The following is a 6,000-nucleotide window of genomic DNA, read 5'->3' as shown; positions in this document are numbered from 1 at the left end:
CAGAGACGCTATTTCTTCTCATACATTTAATAAAGTGATGTTTGACTTCTGGTTATTAAGATGAGAGTTGAAAAACTTCACACATCTGTTATCAGATAACTGCATCTGATAAGTTAGTCGATAGTGTGATATAACGTGCCAGACATTTTTAGAAATACATAACGTGTGCCCTTCTCACAAAACACCTCCCAACAAGTAACACATATATATATTTTAGGAATTGCATTAAAGAACATTTTTTTCTTTTTACCTTAATGTGGATAAAAATCTATAAAGCATTATAGTTTTATCAGCAAGGATCACAGTCATGACACGTAATTTCAAAATTTAATGTCAAGATTGTCTACTAATATTATCTGCTGACAAACAGGTTAATATAAAGCAAATACTGATTATTATTCTAAAGGGGCCCATTGACTTCTAACCTCAACAAAGAGCCTGATGATGTGTATTTACTAATATATCGAGTGGCAAATAATTGGACAATCTGCAATTTTGCCCACCCTGGGACTCAATGGGTTAAACCCGATAAAAAAAAAACCTACATTGTCAATTGATCACATCTCCAAAACAAAAAAGGGCTTCCAATAAATCCCCCCCCCTAAAATATAGGATATAATTAAAAAAATAATTTGAAATTACAGTTTAACTGCAAGAATAATAGAAAAAAATAAATAAGAGATAAATTCTTTGGACAAAGTAAAAATATTTAACCATATATGTGCCAATAGAGTGATCACTGCTATGCACTGTCCAGATGGCACATAATGGTTAATCCAGACAAATTCTTACAGAATGAATAAGGTGACTACAGCTCTATCCCAGCTAAATGAAGTCTCAGTTTATCATCATGGAATTATCGACATAGTTAGATGATACAGAAAAGAACTGATGGTGTAATCTCAAATTAATAAGTGCCCGCCTCGTAACAGTTGGTATTTATAGATGGTTACATAAATGCAACTGTACTTTCTGGGGAAAGATTAATAAAACATGGCACAGTGCCGGGATAATCTGTTGCCTAACCCAGATCATGTCAGGGCTAATTGAAAGGTTTAAAAGCTGCCCCGATCTGGAAGTTCCAGTGATGCATGGTCGGGAAGCAAATGCAGATCATTCCTTTGTCTTAACTGGACATGTATTACCAGTGTATATCATCTTAATTTCAGCCCAGACTCTTCATTGTCAAAACCTTTGAACAAAGGGCACTTAATAATTGCAGTTCTACAGGCATGAAAATAATGGCAATAATTTACTGTTGAAAAGGAAAAAGGGTGTTTGGTGATATGGATGGTTGGCCTTGCCCTGAGATCTGAAACAGTAGCGTAACCAAATGCACTATTAAATCTAAAACAAGAAACTCCAATGGAAACTGTATTAAAGTGGTCTGGATAACATTATCCAATTTTTCTAATTTGCTGAATGTTTTTATTTTACAGTCTGTCTTTATCTGATGCAATTTTAAAGAAATCAGAATTGATACTTGAAATGTAGATTAAACAGAAAATATTCTAGATAGAAATTTTTATCAGAATTCAAATATTTACATAGATACCAGGGAATAATTTGTTGATTGCATTTTATTTACAGAAGTCTCTGTAAACGCTCTACATTTCAAGAACATCTCTGACATGATCGCAGATCTCGAGAGCCTATGAGCATACATTGATTTGAATACATGCTACATGTTGGATTATATTAAATAGGCTACTCGCTTTAAACGCTTATTTTTATGGATAAGTTGAAGGACTTTAGAATATGGAACATGTTCAAATGTTTAATGGAGTCAAGTGATTATGGGATAGAATTAAGAAATTGGAAGAATGCTAAGCACTGAAGCCAAATCTTCTCCAAGAAACAAGAGTGAGTGGTTGTAGTGAATAAATGGTACTTTTCAGAAGCAGTAAAGCGGTAAAGGTAATTACTATTAAAACAAGTTTTAAATTTGCCGATCTCTTAAATTAATCTAACCTTTAAACTGTTCATTTTGTTATAGTCAAACATACAAACCTGCTTTTAAGCGAAAAGTAAAATCATTCTAAGATGTGTTTAATGACAATAAAAATCTTCACTTGCGTATGAGCATACACTTCACTGATTCCCACAGTGATATTCATTTCATTCCAGTAAGTTGGCTGCTAATTGGAATAAAGGAACATAGGGTAATCTATTCAGGTCACATCCCAGGAGAATGCATTCTTTTGCGATTGCTCGATAACCTGTGTCCAGTTTGTCTGTTGTAATTTTGAGAAATAAAGTAGACTGTTTGACGTGTATCACTGGGGATACAATCTAATTTCTGGGTCACCTATACACAGAACCACAAAATAACACACGCTTGGTTTGTCTCATTGCCTGTACCATGATATATTTATATAAATATATAGATATATTTGTGTTGAAGAATAACTTAAAACTCTTTAACAACTATTTAAGAAAAATCATTTAGGTATATAATAAAAATGTGTTAGTACTTAATGGACAAGAACAGAATTAATAGCTGGGAAAGCAAGACATGGAGGAGTCTGCTCATCGCTTCTTTCAGGAGAAGCTCACTGGGGTTTGTCTTGGTCAACATTGTAATCATCATCCTTTATTTATATATATACTTCTTTCAATCCGTACAATCCAAGTGTGTTACCAAACTAGAACTGACATACTAAGACAAACCTATACATTAGGTAAAGAGGACCCTGCTCCCAAGCTTACAGCCTAGGCACTTTGATGAAGCATGGGGGTATCAGTGGGTTAAAATATTCAATTCTTCTGCAATGTACCTCTACAGTGAATAGACCCTTATTTAATTTAGCCCTTTCACATTTCTAATGCATTTTATATTTAGAAACATACCATTGTGGGACATAGGTCACCTTATTACAAGTAAACACCCATTATAATGTTGGACCTCTGCTTCCTTGCACCTGGGGAGCTGTGCATATTGTATCAATAGCAACCGTGATTATATTTGATTTTTTTATGCATGAATTAAAATCAATTTACTCAATGAAAAATATAAGTTTTTGTATTTGGTTGTTATTTCTAAATTTTCAGGATTTGGCAGAAGATCAATGAGACTGGGACAAAAATAAATAAATAAAAAGACAACCACAAGAAAACGTAATGAAGGCAAAACATAGCAAAACTTTGTTGTTTAGAAACATGGTTTTTATAATCCACATCTTTTATTGAGTCATAAAGAACTCTTTATCTAATCTTTCACAATCTTTTATGAAAAGCATAAATTCATACAACATGGTATTTATTATAATCGTGGAATTATTTACAGGTGCTCCAAGATGTCCTTAGTGCTCCCATACATAAAATATCGAAATGTTCATCTTTTAACAATTTAAACTATAAAGACGCTGATCAAAGCCTTGAGAAGATAGAATGTTGTTATAAAATGCAAGATAGATAACCTGAATACAGGTTCTTGCATTTTTATTAAAATCACTACTATAGACTAAGCACTCAGAGCAGGGCCTTCTTCACCTCCTGTACCAATGTGTCTTTATATGTGTTAATAATGAATCACCAATTGTGTGTTCTCTCAATTTAAATGTTATTGTTAAATTTCACTCTCCCCTGTTATCCTACCAATACAGAATCTGCTGGTGCTTTATAAATATAATGCAGGGCCATAACTTCCATGGGGCAAGAGGGGAAGATGCCGAAAAATGGAACAACACACATAAACTGCAGTAACTGGACGCTATAAATTATTTTCTATCAACATCTCCCATAATGCAAAAGACACACCAAGAAGTAGGTCTGTGAATGTAAGTAAGCAATATTAGCAGATTGGGTCCCAAGATCCTTCCCGATTTCCCACCAACATATATGCATGATATGACACATTGCTAAGTGGTGCCCCTCGAGGCTACAATTAGTAACTGCTACCTTCAAGGCTCATCTCCTGATGAAGAAAACCACAAGAATATAACCCTAAACTGACCCATGTTATTTTTTCAGCACTGTGAGCACCACTCAGAACCCAACCACATCGCTGTGACATAAGCCATACCTACATCTCACAATCTGAAGGTCTGAAAGGCTCTGGTGCTTATTGTACCTATGACCACCTATAACATAAATGGAACTTGGCAATATAAACTACTTTTATTAGCTTGTGGTCCATGTAATTCATGAAACTACATTGCTAGGCTTTGGGGAAATAAGTAATGTATGATCCCTCCAAGAACTCTGAGAATGTAACTTGCGCTTCAGAAGTTACACAAAGCATTTTCTTGGTGACTGACACTGCCTGCTTACAGACATTGGACCATCTGCCAATGGTCATTTAGTACTTTTGTGGTAAAAAATGAGCATTTCTAACACAAGAAGCAGTGAGAGAATATAATTTGGTTGTCATGTGGTCTCGGCTAAATTGAGAGTTTGAGAGTCCTGCAGCTACAGAAAACAAGGTGGATTTCAGTGGAGAATAACTGATAATCTATTTTAAATGCCAAAGTTAATTTAAAAGCTTGTTGGCTTTTTAATAGTCAGTTGTGATGGAATTTGTGGATCTTTGCATAGTTTTGCTCAAAAACATCTAATACACTATAAGTGTGCAAGAGCATGGCCCGCTTCTGATTTTTGTTTTGCATGTGTTGATGCAATTCTTAAGTTTAGTTATTGGTGATCTTATAATTACCGGTAATGTGTATTTCTCCCTTGCTGTAGTAGCCCAAAAGAACAAAATATAACAATAATAATCTACACATTCTCACATTTGAATGTAATTCTTTGAATGCTACATAAATATATTTTGCTTAAATATAATACTGCGATGAGATGGGAATTGTAGTCGCTTCTTTGAACATTATTGCCTTTTGTCCCCATTGCTTTTTTGGTTGGCCCTCCTCTTAACTACTGTTGGCTATCATGTCCTATTGGTTTAATGTTAAACATGATTGCAGCCCTAATGGACCCAGATTGTATCTCCAACAGAATTGAAAGTCTAGGGATCCGACTATCTGGCTCAGATGCCAGAGACAACCTGGCTGAGCGATCTACATGAAAATTGATGATCTATACCATATAGCTGTTGATACCTCATATAAGTATGTTTTAGCTTAATTTCCTCTTTGATTTTGTGTTCACGTTAAGATTTACTTTGAAAGAAAAGTATATGATGAGAGCCAACATGTATATTATTCATTGCCATGTGCACAGAAAGAGCAGAGGTCATTTCAGGGACACATCTAAAAAAAAAAACAAAACAACAGTAGAGAAGTTGATTTTACTAAGCAAATATTAAAATATAAACTAATCCTGTTTTCCTTGTGAAAAATTTAAATAGATTCCTAATATTAAGGACCTGTCCATTAAAACAAAATTTGAATAACCACCCTTTATTTTTCTTGTGGCAGATTTTAGGATTCTTAGATGTTGGAGTTACATTTTAAATATTGATATACATTAAAAAATAAACGCTCACAAGAAAACCATTGACTGAACGGTTGAGATTAGAATACATAATCCACAGCTGGTGGACTACTATAATTAGTACTAATCAGATGGACATTTTAACATACATAACATCGTTTTATTTATATTTTTAACAGATTATGAAAACAGAAACACAGCGAGGTCCAAGAGGGTAACCTTTTCAAATATTTGTCTTCACAGAATGGTGATCAGGTTAGCATTTAGAACAGACATGTCCATTCTTTAGAATTTTTGGCCCAATCCTTATGAAAAATAGCTATCATTATGATGATCAACAGCAAGTTTTCAGTGAAACAGCTGTTTTTTGTTTAATATTCAAGACTTGACTGCTTTTAAAATTAAATGAAAACCCAACCTCCTCCCCTTCATTCACCACCCCTTGTTGCAAACATGCTCATACCAACATCTATATTTAGAAACATGTAATTGCATTGATTGCTTGGGAGTCAGTGGTAACCAAAAACCACGTTAAATAATTAAGATTTATAAGATCAATTAACCAGTTTTCATATTAGGGTGCAGAGTCTATTTCAAATTCCAATTAAATAT

The sequence above is a fragment of the Sceloporus occidentalis genome, unplaced genomic scaffold, assembly GCF_023333645.1.
Source record: "Sceloporus occidentalis isolate IW3139 unplaced genomic scaffold, rSceOcc1.0.p SCAF_32, whole genome shotgun sequence".
Lineage (NCBI taxonomy): Eukaryota > Metazoa > Chordata > Lepidosauria > Squamata > Phrynosomatidae > Sceloporus > Sceloporus occidentalis.
The sequence above is the reverse complement of the archived record's forward strand: the minus strand, read 5'-3'. Positions refer to the sequence as shown.